The following is a 16,208-nucleotide window of genomic DNA, read 5'->3' on the forward strand; positions in this document are numbered from 1 at the left end:
ATAGTGCAGTTTCATTTTCACAAGGCATGTTTTGGCCCTTCCATGTTTAAAGTCCACGCTAATGGTCAAATGAAGGGGAACATAATATGCTTGTGAATCGAGTCAATATGTGGAGGAACCCAAAGTGTGTTTGCAATGCCTCAATAGCAAGTGTTATTAAAGATTGTAGGTTGTTTATATACATTGCTGTTATGTACAAAAGCACAATAATGTGTTGTTGCTTTTTGTATGAGCATTTTTTTTTTTTACAAAATTGTGACCTTTTTTTACATCGCCACCCTCCCCACAATATCATGATAATTATCGTACAGTGAACTTCATAAAGTGATAATATCGTCTCTTGGATATCGTTACATCCCTAGCTTACATGCCATCAATATTTGGGATAAGGTCAAAATTCCGGTTTATGAAAGATTCGGAATACCTAGTTTACATGCTATAGTAGACTAATTAGAGTAATTATCTAGATGGTATTATGATCAACACCTGTCTAAACAGCGATGCACGGGATACAAGTACACGGCAGAGTGTGAAAAGACAAAGTTACTGCCACCGGGTGGCAGTGTTGAGTTGAGCAATGCGTAGAAGAAGTGCGGCACTTTTCCATAGACATAGCTGTACAAAACCACTAGAGGAAAAAAATAATCGCCTATTAAATCGCAACCAAAATATTGACGGTGGTTGAGGGTGGGGATAATTTGATTATTCTTCAAAATCGTTCAACCCTAGTGCCTTGAGGTAGCTTCTGTTGTGAATTGGCGCTATATAAATAAAATTAACTTGATTTACCTTACTGCCCTCGTATGTGGGAATGGAGAGCCACAGTCGCCAATGAGTTTTCCAGCCATTTTCTGAATGCCGGGAGAACTGCAAAACATAAACACAATGAGTACACTCACAGTGGAACTACTGTCGGCCAAAGCTCACGGCAACTCACACTCAACCTGCCTCTTTAAAAAAAACACGCGGGTACCGTTGTCCCTCGCTATATCACGGTTCACCTTTAGCAGGTAATAAAAAATAAATAAAACAAAGGCTTGATAAAAAAGTGCAACGTGGGTATTGCAATGTACGACTGGCGGAAGTTACACAACTGCATAACTACGGTAAACATCGTTAGCTAATTTAACATAGCCAACCATTGTTAGTTAGAAGGAACTGTAATACTTCCCCGGGTAGTTAGGCTATAGAGAATATAGACACAAGTCAGGTTTCCATCTAAAAGTTTCGAAATTATTATGCGAATTTTGTGAAAACGCGCAAAACAGACATGCAACTTATGCCGTTTCCATCTGCTTTTCTTTTGCAAATATGCGCCGAGAGATGACGTAGTGACGGAACTTTGGGACAAATGGGGAGTTCCAGGTGGGAATGTTGGTTTTGACGGACTGAACGGAAGTAGTTTGTCTTGTTGGCTCCCGTCCCGCATGTAAGTGAAGTGTGTTGTTACATTGAGAGCTGATGTTAATAAAGCCATCTAAAATTGCATTCATGTTTTTATTCTTTAATTAATTATAAAAAAATAATTGTGTTTCTTCGTCTCCCCAAACTTACTTTATCAATCGCCATACAAACGTGCGTGTGACGTAGTATTGGTCAAAACGTGCGACGTATATCCGGTCTTGTAGTCGCTTATTCGCAAAACCTGTTTTGCGTAAAAACGTTGCCAATTTTGGGCCTTTTTTCCGAATTTCTGGCATTTCCATTCGGTTTGTTTTTCGCAATTCTTGAACATTCGAATAAAAATAGGCGGATGCAAACCCACCTACAGTCACTTGTGCACAGCCAATCACTTTATTGAACAAAATACAGTATCATTGACAACCAGAGTGGCTAACGTTTAGCCATTTAACAGCCAAGCAATTCTACATGATCATTCGCTGACTTTCACGTCGCTCAACCTTCCGGGCCTTCCCTTTAAAGTATCAAACACGTTCAACATCACATATAGTATAGCGTACCATGTTAGCATGGCAACCCCAAGTGGACAAACATAATAGGTGCAATTGGTATTTTGCTTTGCATAAAACCAACACGCAGCATGCCGGGTGATGTCACCGTCGGAGGGAGGTGCATACGAGGATAGGCAGCCCGCTGGGACGCCATCGAGTTGCATCCATTAGCGTCCGAGAGGCAGGTGAGAATGATTACGCACAGTACGGTCACGCATGTACTGGCCTTCATTAAACATCTGGTTGAGTTTTGTCGAAGGGGGAAGCCGCGTTAGGGTGGTCCTCTCTCCTCCAACACATCTGTCCTGTTAACACGGGCCGGGCCGTCAGCGTTCGAACGTCTTAACATCTCCTGTGGGTGTTGCAACATGACACCTGCTCGGCCCACGACTGACTGCATAATTAAAACGGCAACATCAGGAGGAGTAAGGCAAAATATGCCATAATTACTGAATATACTGTATAGCAAGTATTCCTATTAGCCCTACCGAGGTGGCTAGAAGAACTACATGGATTTGGCAATTCAATACAAATACATTGACTTTTGCTTCGATTGACATGCAAAATATTCCTGACAGCTTGGGGCGCCACGGTGGAGAGGTCAAACTTTTAGCAAGCCCGGCAAAAAGAATAAAAGGATTTTCCCACTCATGGAAGCACCAAACACAAATCACGCCACTTATCAGATGGTAACATTGCTAACGTGAATCTGCGACTCCAGCAAACCTCAATGCAGCTCTGCTCACCTTTTGGCTTTGACATGATAGGTAGTAAGGGCATCAAAGAGTCGGGATTCAAACCCTACCTTTCTACTGTATAATACGCAGGTCATACCAATCCACAAAAAGTCCTGATGACATCATCACAGTGTCACCTAGCCTAAGAAGCAAAAAATAATAAATGTATGAATAACAAATAATATCCCCACCATTCCCTCAATTACGATGATTATGTTTAGAATTGCACTAATTCTTCCACACTTAAGCATCCAAGCATGCCTCTATGGACGTTGGTTTGTGCCTTTTGGCCTCCCTTAAATTTCACTCTAAAAGCTATAACTGTTCAAATAATTTCAAGTCCAACTCCTGATTGACTGATTGATTACAAGGTGTGTCCAAATACTGTCCCCCATTTATCAGTGTGGGCCAGGGTCCATGTTGATGGGATCAGGCCTTATTTGGTCATGAATGTGCTTAGGGGTATAATGATATCATAGAAAAGAATGAGGACACGGCACATTCCACATTAAGTATAATGCTATATTTAGCGGTGAAACGAGGCCAAGTAATTTAAATACCTCAATTTTAAAAAACAAACATGATTGGGGATTTTTTTCCTGCCTCTAGTACCCATTTATTTGGTATGCATGGTCGGGAGACGGTCAAGCTAACTGTAGCAATGCTATGTATGACGCTAACACGCAGCTAATGTGATAAGGCTAACTTGAAAATGAAATCTTCCCAAAAAAGTAATACACAGATATCAGTGCCTTGGTACACTTTTATTTTGAAGTTGTTTTCGGCAGCATGTGGTGGCGTAGTGGCTAACTTGGCTCATCTTCCTCATTGGAAGTTTTGAATTGCCATTTTAAACTTTTGCCAACAACATTAACACAATGCCATCCTGAAATCATGTTCAATCGCTAATTAAGGATGAAAAAAATAAATAAATAAAAATGCTGATATTGTACAATTGGTTCCTGTCCCCAGTGTTAGCGGCTGGTAGCTAGCAGCTAACCAAAAAGCAAAATGCGCCATATAACCTGGCAAGAGTCGCCAGACTTCTTTAGAAACTCAGTTTTTAAAAGGTGAAAATGACTCTACACACTTTATTGCAGACAGCTTGACACAGTTTCAGTTCCTACTGGCCATTTTTAACAAACCAGACTTTCTCAAATGCTGTTTTAGTCGGCAAAAATCGTTAATGTCTTTCTGACGTCAGTTAATCTCGGCTCAAAATCTTACTAGACAAGAAAAAACAGTTTGCTGCTCTATGCACAATTTAAATCAGGGGTGTCAAACTCATATTAGCTCCCAGGGCCACATGAAGGAAAATATACTGTATTACCAAGTGGGCCGGACCGGTAAAATCATGGTATACATAGTAACTTAAAAACAATTGGCTATTTCCAGGCCAGTCCTGAATTGCGGGGCTCAACTGTAAATATATTGTTCCAAAAAACAAACAAACATGAATGCAAATGGACGCAGCAACGTTTTGTCTGTATTTTCGGGCGCGTTATACCTGTTGTGCATATATATTGTTCCCAGACACAGTTAACAAAGTTATGGGACGTTAATCCATGTCATATGAGTTTGTGTTACCAGTAGCTGAATGCGCGTCACATTCAACACGTTTATGTTTGATTTATGTTGGTCTATGTTTTTATTTTTCATTTTTTTCAAGGAACCGTAACTTTAGGTTGTGTGTAAAATAATGATATCCAGGTCAATTCCGAGTAACAAATTGCATTGCTCATCTGAAGATTTCTTGTGAAATAACAAATTTATATTTTGATTTTGGCCGTCAGATTAATTGTTTTTTTCCTTTACAAGAGAATCTCGCGGGCCGGATGAAACCCCTTTGTGGTCCTTATCTGGCCCGTGGGCCGTATGTTGGACACATTTGATTCTTAAAAAAAAAAAAAGAGAGAAAAAAAAGTAATTGTCATTTTCTCTAGTGTATTCATAATTGTTCTTTAACCAGGCAAAAATGTATACATATATTTCATTTTATACAAATACTTGATTATTTGTTTTCATAGGATATTCAAATACCAAAATATTCGATAGCTATTTTAGGGTCTTAATTATTTAACATTGCAATGTCAATTCATAGCGCTTACATTGTTTCCTCCCCTAGATGCACACACACACACTCACGTACACACGCAGACACCCTTAACCTCCCATATTAATCCATGAGCTCTAACCTGGAGTCTTCTTTAAAGTCACTTTGGGAACTTTAAACACGCTTTCATGTCTGATTGGCCCTGAGTTCTTTAGCGTGTGTGTATTACGCATCCGTATGTATTACGCATCCGAGTGTGTGTCTGCGTGCGTGTGTGCGTGTGTGTGTGCCTAAGTAGCAACAGATGCTGCTTGTGACCTCAGAGGCTTCCTGGAAACTCAAATTTGTCAAAATGAAGAAAGAAAAAGAGAGAGAGAGCGGCAGTTTAGGTAAATGTAACTTATACAGGACACACACGCGTGTTCATACACACACACACACACACACTGTACGCCATGCAAACCAAGCTTTTCGGGTTGTGTTACATGACCTCATGAACAGATTGTACACATACAGCATCAAATAGATGATAAAATGTTACTGGGGAAGTTATGTTACAAAACAACTTGTTCTGTTAGTATTTTATATAATATATATACAATATATATACATACACACGCTGCATGTGATGCTGAATAACTAATATTCAATGTGATGGATGGATGAAAATGTTAAGGAAAAGGGAAACACTATGTTAAGTGACAGGGGAAAATAATAATAAGGTCTGCAGCTGAAATGTTATTTTAAGTCCTTTTTGATGAGGGACAATTTCCTGCTGATTTAATGACAGCCCATTTAAAAAGCAAGTTGTGAAACAAATCCTGTTGTGACTCAAGGCTTCACTCTGGGTTTTCACTTGGTGGCCCCTATCAGGCGATAAGGCCGAAAATAAACCCAGCGTGTGATTGGACGCAGCGGCGGCCGATGGCGGCGCCTCGCTGGGGAACACAGCACAACCCTCGCACACATCATCCCTGCTTTTCTTCAGCACCGGAAAACAATCACGCTATCCGGGTGACGAGCAGGCCTCGAGCCGAGCCCATGATATCACCTCTTTAGGAAAACAAGAGGAAACGCGTGCCAGTCGCTCTCATATGCGACCAATTATTTCACGGTGAGTTGTGGGGGCGGGAGAGGGACGTTTTCAACCATTAGCCTTTTAGCTCCGGGATCATACTGAGGGTAATAGTGACTAAACACTGAATAAACACATTTGGCTAATAGGTCATTCCGACCTGAAGCGGCAAAGCCGTCCGATTGGCTCTCATGGACGCCATCGTTGGCATTGTGTGCCCGTGGAGCTGCTGAAAAGATGCAAAGGAACGTGCGAGTGGACAAAACAACACGTTCATCCGATGAGCCACATGTTAATCCAAACTGTAATTGATTACTACTCTATAAATATACAATTTATGGCGCTCAATTGTGATTGTGAACAACTACGATATGTCAATTGTAATAACTTGAAAAACCAAATTGATTATGCATTTAATTTTGCTATTGGGACCAGCAATTTAGGTTTGGGTTTAAAAAAAGAAAAAGTACAGCTACATAGACATTTTTATAAATCAGTTAAAAATGTGTTCAGGTACATATTAGACTGGATTCATGATTGTTTTATTGTTGTTGCTTTTATTAATAATAATTGTGGCTTATTATTTAGTGTAATCACGTAAAACACCTTGTCAGCAGTCACTGTAAATGACATCTATTTACTAATAAGTATATGAATCCTGACATTCATGGAGCTATTGTTATAATTTTGATGGCTAATTATTATTAAAGCGGATAATTTTTCATGTTGAAATGGAATTGAATATGGGAAAATGTTTTTAATTATATGGCATGAATATACTGTTTCAATATAGAATAAATTATTGGCTACAAAAAATGACTATGTATAGTTATAACATAGGCGTTGGCATTGAAAGGTTAAATCTATTTCCCCTCATTACATTTATATTATGATCAAGTGTAATTACCACAGAAATTGTGTGTTATTAATGTCATGGGAGGCATTTTGTCTTTAAGACAGAAATGAGTTGACATCATTTTAAAATGAGGAAGAATCTGATTAAGACAATGTTAAAATGTCATATAGTTCAAACTCGGTGGTGTTTATTTTTCACACATTCCCAGCTGCTTACAGTAATATTCACTATGTATTGATATTAGTGTAGTTTAATTGCTACATACATGCTGCCGATATTGCTGCTTTTCATGTTCACTTTTAGTATCTACTTATCAATGTACAGTTGCCACATACGCTGTTGCTCAGTTTCATGACCTGATGCTGCAAATACGCAGCTACTTTTGATTATTTTATGTTCTTATTGTTTTGTGCTGAATGCTCTCCAATGTCCTGCTGTGAAACTCAAATTTACCCATTGCAATTCTGACACAAATGCGATAGCGTGACCGATTGTCTGTCAGCATTCGCACAAAAATGCATCATCGATTCATTACTGTAATTGTTTTCATACTCGGTTAAGTGTAACATCTGCTCCGGATGTTCAGGTGGAAAGTAGAACAGCAGCATCACAAACTCAAATTTGACAAAGTAGCGCAAAGACAAAACCTAAAGTGAATTACGACCTAATTGTTATGCCTTTATTTTCTGAATTGTATGTGTAAATGATGTTCAAATGTCAAAAGCATATGGATGACAAATCCTAGCATCACAGTTATTTGGATCTGCACCAAAAATAAACCGATTCTTCCCCTGCCCCTCCAACTGAAAATCCAGTGGAAATTGGTAATTGTGTTAGTTTTTGCGTAATCCCACTTTGCCAGGGAGGTTGGCTGCAGTTTACATAACTTGTGCATCTGTATTCTCGACTCCATTTATTGGCTTCTTTCTTGAGCTGAGCGATGCATTACACTGTTAAAAACAAAAACACCAACAAAAATGGCAAACGCGGAAGAAGAAAAAAAGCTCTACTTTTAGTTTGGGATGTTTTTGATTGTAGCTTTTCAGCGTTGGATGCAATAGGATTTATTTCCCTTTTTTGATTATCCTTTAAGAAAAATATCTGCTGCTGTTCTATTTTATGTCTGAACATTTCGAGCAGACTGCAACGGTGTGAAAAAAAAGAAAAGAAATGAATCGTGTTTTGTTGGAACCTTGGCTGAGTTAATCGGTGGTGAGACATGTTGTAGCCGTGCAGCGTGGTGGTAAAAAAAAGTCAAACACGCAGGTTGTGTCGCAGCGAGCCCGCGGCTCTGTTTACTTTCCGCTAGCAGGGCGATCTGGAAGCGTTTGGCCGGGGCTCTGCGCTCACTGGGAACTATCAAGCAATTCACATTTTAAACTATTTTGATATCGGGCCCTGTGGACAGTTGCTCTTTCCTTGAGAACATGACTTGCCTTTGCGCTCTGGGGCCAGCTCGCACGGCCCGAGCAGTAAACAGGCGTGGAAGCCAGAGAGTTCCTTTTGCGTCGTGAATTGACGACTACACAAAGTGGGGAGGGATGGGGGGTTGGGGGGAGGGGGGGGGGGGGGGGGGATAAAGGGTAACCCTCAAGATCTCACGATTGTGAAGAGGATTCCAGGGGGGAGATCAGTGCAGGCGAGTGACTTACTTCACACTTAGGAAAAACATATATACTACAAATAGACTGGCACTGGATAGAAATTAGCTGCAGTTATATTTGAAATTGATTTTATCAGAGAGCAAAAAAATTAAATAAAATATGCATTAAGTAACTATTGAGTGGCACAAATATACAATAAAAGGACTGACAGACACACATACATAGTTTGAACATTTTTATTATTCATAATATATTTTAATAATTAGGGATGGGTGAGTGCTGATACCAGGTATTGATATTGGGCCGATACCAGGCCTTATTTCAAGGTATCGTTACGCGTGATAGCACCCTCTTGTGGCCATATGTAGATCTTTCTTTAAAATTGCTTGTCATTGTTATTTGGGGGGAAATTTTATCTATCAAAAGTACTGGTGGTGTCAGTACTTGGTATCGGTGACTACTCAAGAGTTAAGTACTTGTACTGGTATCGGAAAGTGGTATCAATCATCCCTAATTAACACTCAAAACATGATCTGTTCAATTTATTCATAAATGTGCTTATTTAGTTTAAAATGGTTTAAATGGTGACTGGTGGATGCAGGTTCATTATACATTATGCCATCTAATGGAAGAGCTTTAAATTGTTTCACCATATACACTACACAATATATAGATGATATCTGTAATTAGACATCATTTTTAGACAAATTAAGTGAAATTGGATCTCTCACGACACACTAGTGCAAACGTGTCAAACTCATTTTTGTCACAGGCCACATCATTTTGGTTTTCCTCGAAGGGCCAATATGACTGAATAGATATAAATATTTATGTTAACACATGCACAAGATATTTGATGGATGACAAAAGGGGGGTTAGTAACAAAAAAATCTTGCAATCGGTCAATGCGACTAAGAAACAAAACAATTCGCGATTGTAGTATTTGCCTTCACGGGCCACATGAAAAGATGTGGTGGGCCAGATCTGGCCCCCAGGCCTTGAGTTTCACACCTGTGCATTAGTGTGACATGGCATCCTGGTTAGGAATCGCTTTAGTGCACTGCAAAAATATCACGTGATGCATTCACACTATTGTTAATGTACATCCTTTTAAAAAGAAGACAATTATTTGTGCATTTTTTAGCATCTTGAAATTATTAAGACAAGCATTCACACTACTGCTTTTGTGTGCTGCAGAAAATATTTAAATGCTGACACAAGGACTAGCATAGAAAGAAATTTGCTTTAAAAAAAATGTTTTTTACTCATATTGTATATACCGTAATTAGAATATTCTTATAATCCATAATGCTGTAATCCTAATTAATTATTTCTACAATCTAAAAAATAATAATAATACAAATTTAAAAAGTAAAATAATTAAAATTTAATTAATTAGAATATTTTTGTTAGCCGGAATGTTGCATATTATAGTTAAATAAATTCATTAGTTTTTTATTTATTTTTATTATATTAAATGCAAAATGTACACCACTTCTTCAAGATGTGTCATCATATACCTGACCAGACATGATGATATAAAATAAGGTACTTTAATGTAAAATGGGGGGTGTCGTAAAAAAAAGGGGGGGGGGGACACAACATCTGTAATATAACTTTCATCAACACGGCCCAGTAAAGGTACATTAAAGTGATCGATTATCAACACTACTTACAGTAATTTATAAAACAAAAAAAGAGCACTAATTCATCTGCATGTCTCCGTGTTACTTTCCGTTCATTTCTGCTCCTTCCTATTTATGTTTTTGTCTGTGTTGTTTTCTCAGCATTGCAATGCATCACTTGACATTACCCAAGCAAGTTTGAGATGCAGCGCATCAGCTGAAAGCAATTTGGTCCGGAGCGCAGCTGCCAGGCGGATAAGACTTTCCTTCTTTCGTTTACTTTGAAATGTTCCTTTCCCCCCCCAACCCCACCCCAACTTCCAAAATACACAAGGCAGCCAAATTGCTGACATGTGTGAGAGGGGGGCAGCGAGGCTCCTGCATTTTTTTCATGCCCCCACTACGCAAAAGTCCATATTGTTTATTTAAAGAACGCTGAACACTTTAGCACTATTAAGCAACATGTCATATAGTAAACTAAAGGTTTCCTCTCAGGAAAAATCCCTGACAGTTTATTTTTCTTCAGCAAAAAGTTGGTTTTGACTCACAAGCTGCCTCCATGCACACGTAAGCAACGGGCCTGTGAAGTGTACGACACTAAAGCACAAAGTAAACCTGGAAGTGTTGTGTCTATAGTGGGAGTGAGACCAGAGCATTGGATTATCTCTTGCCCGATGTGTGCACGTCACAAATGCGAGGAATGTGTCATTTAAAGGGCTCAAAACGATCATTTCATTGAATGAACCACAAGAGGAAAATTATATTTAAATTTCCCTTCAATCAGACTAATACAGATTACACACATAGGCAAAATTGGTACCAATCTGTTATTAAAAAAATAATAATAATCATAAGAATAAATTAAAATTGACTGAAAATTTACTGAGAAATCAGCCATTGATTGATTTGGTGGTCAAAAATAAATAAATATTATTATTAATAATAATAAACATGCTGCACAGACAGGCAAAATTGTTGGTACCATTCTGTAAAAAAAAAACAAAAAAACAATGAACACAGAAAAAAGACAAAAACAGCCATTGATTTATTTTTGACAGAATATAATTAAAAAAAAAATGCTGCACAGACAGAATTGTTGATACTGTTTAAAAAATAATAATAATAAAATAAAAAATAAAATAAAAACTCCATAATGATCACAGAAATAAGAATTTACTGAAAATTAACAAAAATCAGCCGTTGATTTATTTTTGTGATCCAACAAAATATATATTTTTTAAATGTAAAAGCTGCACAGCCTGGTGAGGTAATCACTGTGCTCAATAGGTTTTAGATCAGGGTACGTCAGAATAATCCAATGTTCTGATCTTAGCCATTATTAGTCAAGTTTTCTGACGCTGGTGAGCACTATTATGCTTGAAAACGCTTGATAGTTTTGAAATGTTATTGTACCCTGTGCCGAGCAAGCCTCCTCCATGCTTTCACAGTATGTAGTGTGTTTTTTTCTTTGTCTAATGCGGCTTGCCAAACAGATCCAGTTTTGCCTCACGTGTGTGCAAATGACATTCTCCCACAAGTTTTATGGCTTTTCAGACAACACAACTTCCATTGTGAACGAGGTTGCAACAGTACACTGACACCAACTCACACTAAGTGACTTTATAACCAATTATTGTTAGACAGTCCAATGGCTGCTGCTTATCACACTCTGTACTGTAAAGTAGAAATAGAAACAAGACCCTGGTACAAGTAGAAGCGCTGATCCAAATTCTGAACTGAAGTAAAAGCGACAACAACAAAAAACACACAAAAAAGACTGAAAAGTACAAATTTATTTTTACGGTCACTTACATACAGTACGCTCAAAGTTAGCATCTATAGACACAAAATAGTTTCCCATCGTTTATTAACATGCGTGGTGGTTGCCCTCAGGAGAAGAAAAAAAAAATGTTTTATAAAACCATGAGTTAACTAGCTGAACTCTTATGCTGTCAAAAAGCTTTGCTAATGTGACCTGAGGATGAAAAAGCTAAATTAGCAATTAGCTAACCTTTACGCTGAGATTTCTTTGAATGCCACAAGCTCCTGATATCAGTCTAGTAGATGACAACATCAAACGATTCTCTTTCTTACGGGTTAGAATCTGTTATTGATAATGCTCCTGGTTTTGTTTTTTTCATCTACAATCAATCAAGATCTCATCCGCCATTTACTTTGTCTCTCTCTATTTACGTGCGTCGTCAATTGCAGAAGTCTAACAAAGTAACCATCTCAAGTTTGACAAAGTAAAGAGTAGAAAGATATGTTTTCAGAGGGGGTGAGGGTAAAGCGGAAGAAAAGGTAAAGGGGACAAGCGAAACGGGCACGACAGCCAGGAGTCAACCTTGTGTGCGTCATCCAAGGCAAGGAGGGGCGTGGATGGGAAGGAAAGAAGACTTCCACGGGGCGGTTTGGGGTCTAGGGGGCCCGCTGAGACGGGAAGGTCGCTCTGACTGATAGCCCACCGGGGCCCACAGAGCCAGCAGACGCTGGGAAGCAGCTAATATACCTTGACATGCGTAGGAAACCCAAAACTCTGCGAGAGCTCCGTCAGATAGGAGCCACCCAGAGGAGTGTGTAGCCTGAGCCGCCGTGTGTCCTCTCTAACTAGCACTGTTTACATGAGTCCCAGGCCAAGGAATGCTCTAGTATACCTTGAAGAAACCACAAGCACAACAGCATTAGCAGCACATCAGCTCCCAACCATGGGAACAAGTCAACTATGCTGGGCTACCAACAACTGGCAACACTTCGTTACGTGTGCGTGTGTGTGTGTGTGTGTGTGTGTGTGTGTGTGTGTGTGTGTGTGTGTGTGTGTGTGTGTGTGTGTGTGTGTGTGTGTGTGTGTGTGTTCAGTATACAGGATCATATCCTTCAGTCAATATTAGCTTGGATGCTGTAATATTGTCAGCAAACGCTTAATGGGAATTGAAAAGGGCAAAGTGACTCCTATGTGGATTTCAGTCAGGACTGATTTTCAGAAAGTTGCTCCAGTGACATGATGGGAACGGACAGTTTGGAAACAAAAAAAGCAACAGTTAAGTTACGGTCCTGACTGCCAACAGACTTTGTTTTTACAAAGACTGGAAACCAATAGTTATGACCCACTAAAATACTTACCACTTTAACAACAGTTAAACTACTTTTGTGTGGGAAACTTTATTGTGTGGGACTTGTTATGCGAAACACAGCAGAGATGCACAAAAACATGTTTTTAAAACTACTTTCAAGAAATAATATAATGAAACTCAAGTCCGGTCTCACAATTGAGTATTTGTTAGAAAATGGCTACTGTACACATTGCCACTGTCCAACAAATAGGATGCATCTCCAGACGTTTTTTTTTTAATTAATATATTTAATCCAATGAACAAGTGTCTTAAATAAATGAATAAAATAAATGTAACAACATAGAAAAACAGGTGGCAAACCCAGTAAGTAACAGGTCTTAAGTCTATAGCACAAAAATACTTTTTTTAAAGTCACATTACAGTTTACTTACTCTAACAGGATTTGTAAAAATGTGTACCAATCTTTAAACATTTACACATTTATTTTTCAACAATATTTAAACTGTAATAGTTTCAAACTAGAACCATCTTTTATATTAAACACTAATAAAGAAAATATGTGAAGGAACCTGTTGAGTCATATCTAAATTTGCCAGTATTAAAAAAATTCTGCCAGGGTAGTTTAACTAGGAAAGACAACTGTAGGAGCCATTAGAATACTTACAACCTAACCATTTTCTACTATTTTGGGGGGTGAAAACATCGGCAACAATTATTTTGCTAGGATGGCAGCTAGCTAGCTAGCAATCAACAACGAGACAAAATGTAGAAATATTTTTGCAAATGCCTAATTTTTTCTCTTTTTGGATGCAAATCACACAAGCAAAGATTTTTCACTAAAGATACAAACATTTGGGATATTTGTATTTACTTTGCTGGACAGTGCCAACGTTGACAAACAGTAGCCTAGGCTATTTGACACATAGCCAGCTATATGACATTTGCATACCAAATGGACGAATGCACTGGATACAAATTTATAAAAGCCCAACATGGACAGATTAAAATACATTAGCCTATTATTTTTGGAATGATCAAAGTCGGTGCTCTCCTGTTCTTATGCACCAAACTCCTCCGAGCGTCTTTTAGACTGGAACAGAGAAGGGGTCGTCTCCATAGTGTTCCCACAAAGGTGGACACATCAAATGCACTAATATCATGGCAAAAATTATGAATTAAGATTCAGGGTAAACCGATTTAATTAATTGTTAATACATGTGAATGTGAGTGTGGAATTGTTGTTCAATGTCAATTTAATAATAATTTTTAATGGGTTGGGAATTTGGGAGCATCTGTGATTGGCTGATGACCAGTCCGGGGTGTAACCTGCCTCTTGCCCAAATTCAGCTGAGATAGGTTCCAGCTCCTGCGTGACACGAATGAGGACATTGGAAAATTGGAGAACCAAGGGATTAGCAAAAGCTGATTGATTAATTCATTAAACAGTGTGATCTGAGTCCTTACAGTGATGTCAGGAAATAGTCTAGATCTATCAAGAGAGGCCTTGTTTTATAGCTCGGAGTACATTGTTCACACTACCTCACACAAAAAATTATTATGTATCATTTTCCTGACAAGGCCATCGTGTATAAACAAAAAACCAAATGAAGGAAAGAATGACTGGAGGTTGAACGTGCACACGGTGCAGCTGGGTAAGGTCTGTTTGGCTGACGAGACCAGCGAAACAGTGCGAGATAAAGCAAAGGGGATGACAGCGTGAAGGCAAATTGGCTCTGACTTACAGCAAGAAAGGAGGGGAAAAAAGGATTGGATGTTGGCACGCAGGGAAAGTGAGTCTGCGGTAGACTTGTAAATAGCCGCAGGGACAGAAGGGATGGAGAAATGGAGCTATCAGCAGAGAAGCGATGAAGGTCTGGGCTGGAGCCAACATAAACACACGCCGGCCCTCAAGGAGCTGCAGCAACATACATGCACGAAACGGCCTTGTCCGTACACAATATGTACAAACACAAACATGTAAACACTTAAGGCAAGTACATTTTATATGCATCACACACACACACACACACAGCAAAAGGCAAGCTCCCAAACCGCAACATCTTGAGTGTTAAGCCGTGTGTCGTTTCATTTCATCACATACTTCACATTAGTCCACTTTGCTACGATTCCACAGAATAAACATGCAGCACCCCTGAAAAAAATGGCCGCAGTTTTATTTTTACACATGTGAAATAAACACACGGGAGAGTTAGCGGCGCCCCGCAGAAAAATCACTCCTCGGATGTCCTGGCTAGCTCAATGAAAATAATTTTGACTGTAAAAATAAAAAAATAAAATAAAAGCCAATTCCTTCATCATGAGCGTGTGAACGATGAGAGATGCGACCTAGCTACACCTAGCCTGCATTAACGTGTGACCGAGCGTAGCTTGCCGTGCTGCAAAACGAGCGCCCTCCTGCTCAGTCTTGTTTTTGACCGGCCAACCAACCGACCGACACACGCAGCTGCCAACGTGGGCTCAGTGTTTTCTTAAGCGAGGCGTTCAAAAGGTGCTTGGCAAAACTGTAGCGGGATTGAGCACCTGCCGAGCGTGTCTGCCTGGAATGCAAAACAACGGTCGTGGTCGTCACTCCGTCACCAGTGCAGGCTTCCATGATGGCACGGTTTAGGTGTGAGAGTCTTTTCAATTCCTTGATTTAATTAATACTGTGTATTTAAAAAAAAAAAGAAAAAAGTAGAGGTTCAACAGCTATTATCATTAATTATTCAACGTAATTATTTTGATCATCAATTTATCATTTAGAGAACTTGTTTAATTTAAAATGGTCCAAATCCTTAGACTTTTAGCTCCTCAAGAGTAAATATTCTCATATTTCTGTAGTCCTCCATGAAAGCAGATTGATTATCTGTGATTAAATGATTAAACCATTGCGGCTCATTCTGGTGTCTCCAACGTGGCGGCCAATATAATACAGCCATGCAGACACAATTGAAGAATTTCACAACTACTGTAATGACTCAAATTGGTAGGCTCGGCTATGCTTCAACATAACTGAAAGCATGACGAATTAACCTATGCAATCAATGATGGCTGAATGAGCATCTCTGCATATAAAATAAGCATAAAGTCACCTACCATTGGCTGGAACATGTGCTTCAACGTCAATTCTTGCTTTGATATAGAACACTAATCCCTGCAAGTAAAGACAATCAGTTGAACAGGAAGAAAAGTGGCAAAAAAGGTTGTATGAACCAACCCTGGTAGACTTTTGACC

General features: G+C 39.0%; 1 protein-coding gene across 2 annotated transcripts in view; it reads right to left on the bottom strand.

The window, feature by feature from the left end:
* Positions 1 to 16,208, bottom strand: part of LOC147162012 (keratin, type I cytoskeletal 18) — a 38,232-nt gene that overhangs the window by 21,350 nt on the left and 674 nt on the right. For both annotated transcript variants that reach the window (XM_086097397.1, XM_086097396.1), the window contains exons 2-3: positions 16,070 to 16,127; positions 790 to 867 (exon numbers count right to left, since the gene is read on the bottom strand). The gene's annotated coding sequence lies outside the window, so the exon portion shown is untranslated. The remainder of the gene's footprint in view (positions 1 to 789; positions 868 to 16,069; positions 16,128 to 16,208) is intronic.

This window comes from Leptonotus elevatus, chromosome 15 (assembly GCF_054856555.1).
Source record: "Leptonotus elevatus isolate MCC_2025b chromosome 15, RoL_Lele_1.0, whole genome shotgun sequence".
In the NCBI taxonomy this organism is placed as follows: Eukaryota; Metazoa; Chordata; class Actinopteri; order Syngnathiformes; family Syngnathidae; genus Leptonotus; species Leptonotus elevatus.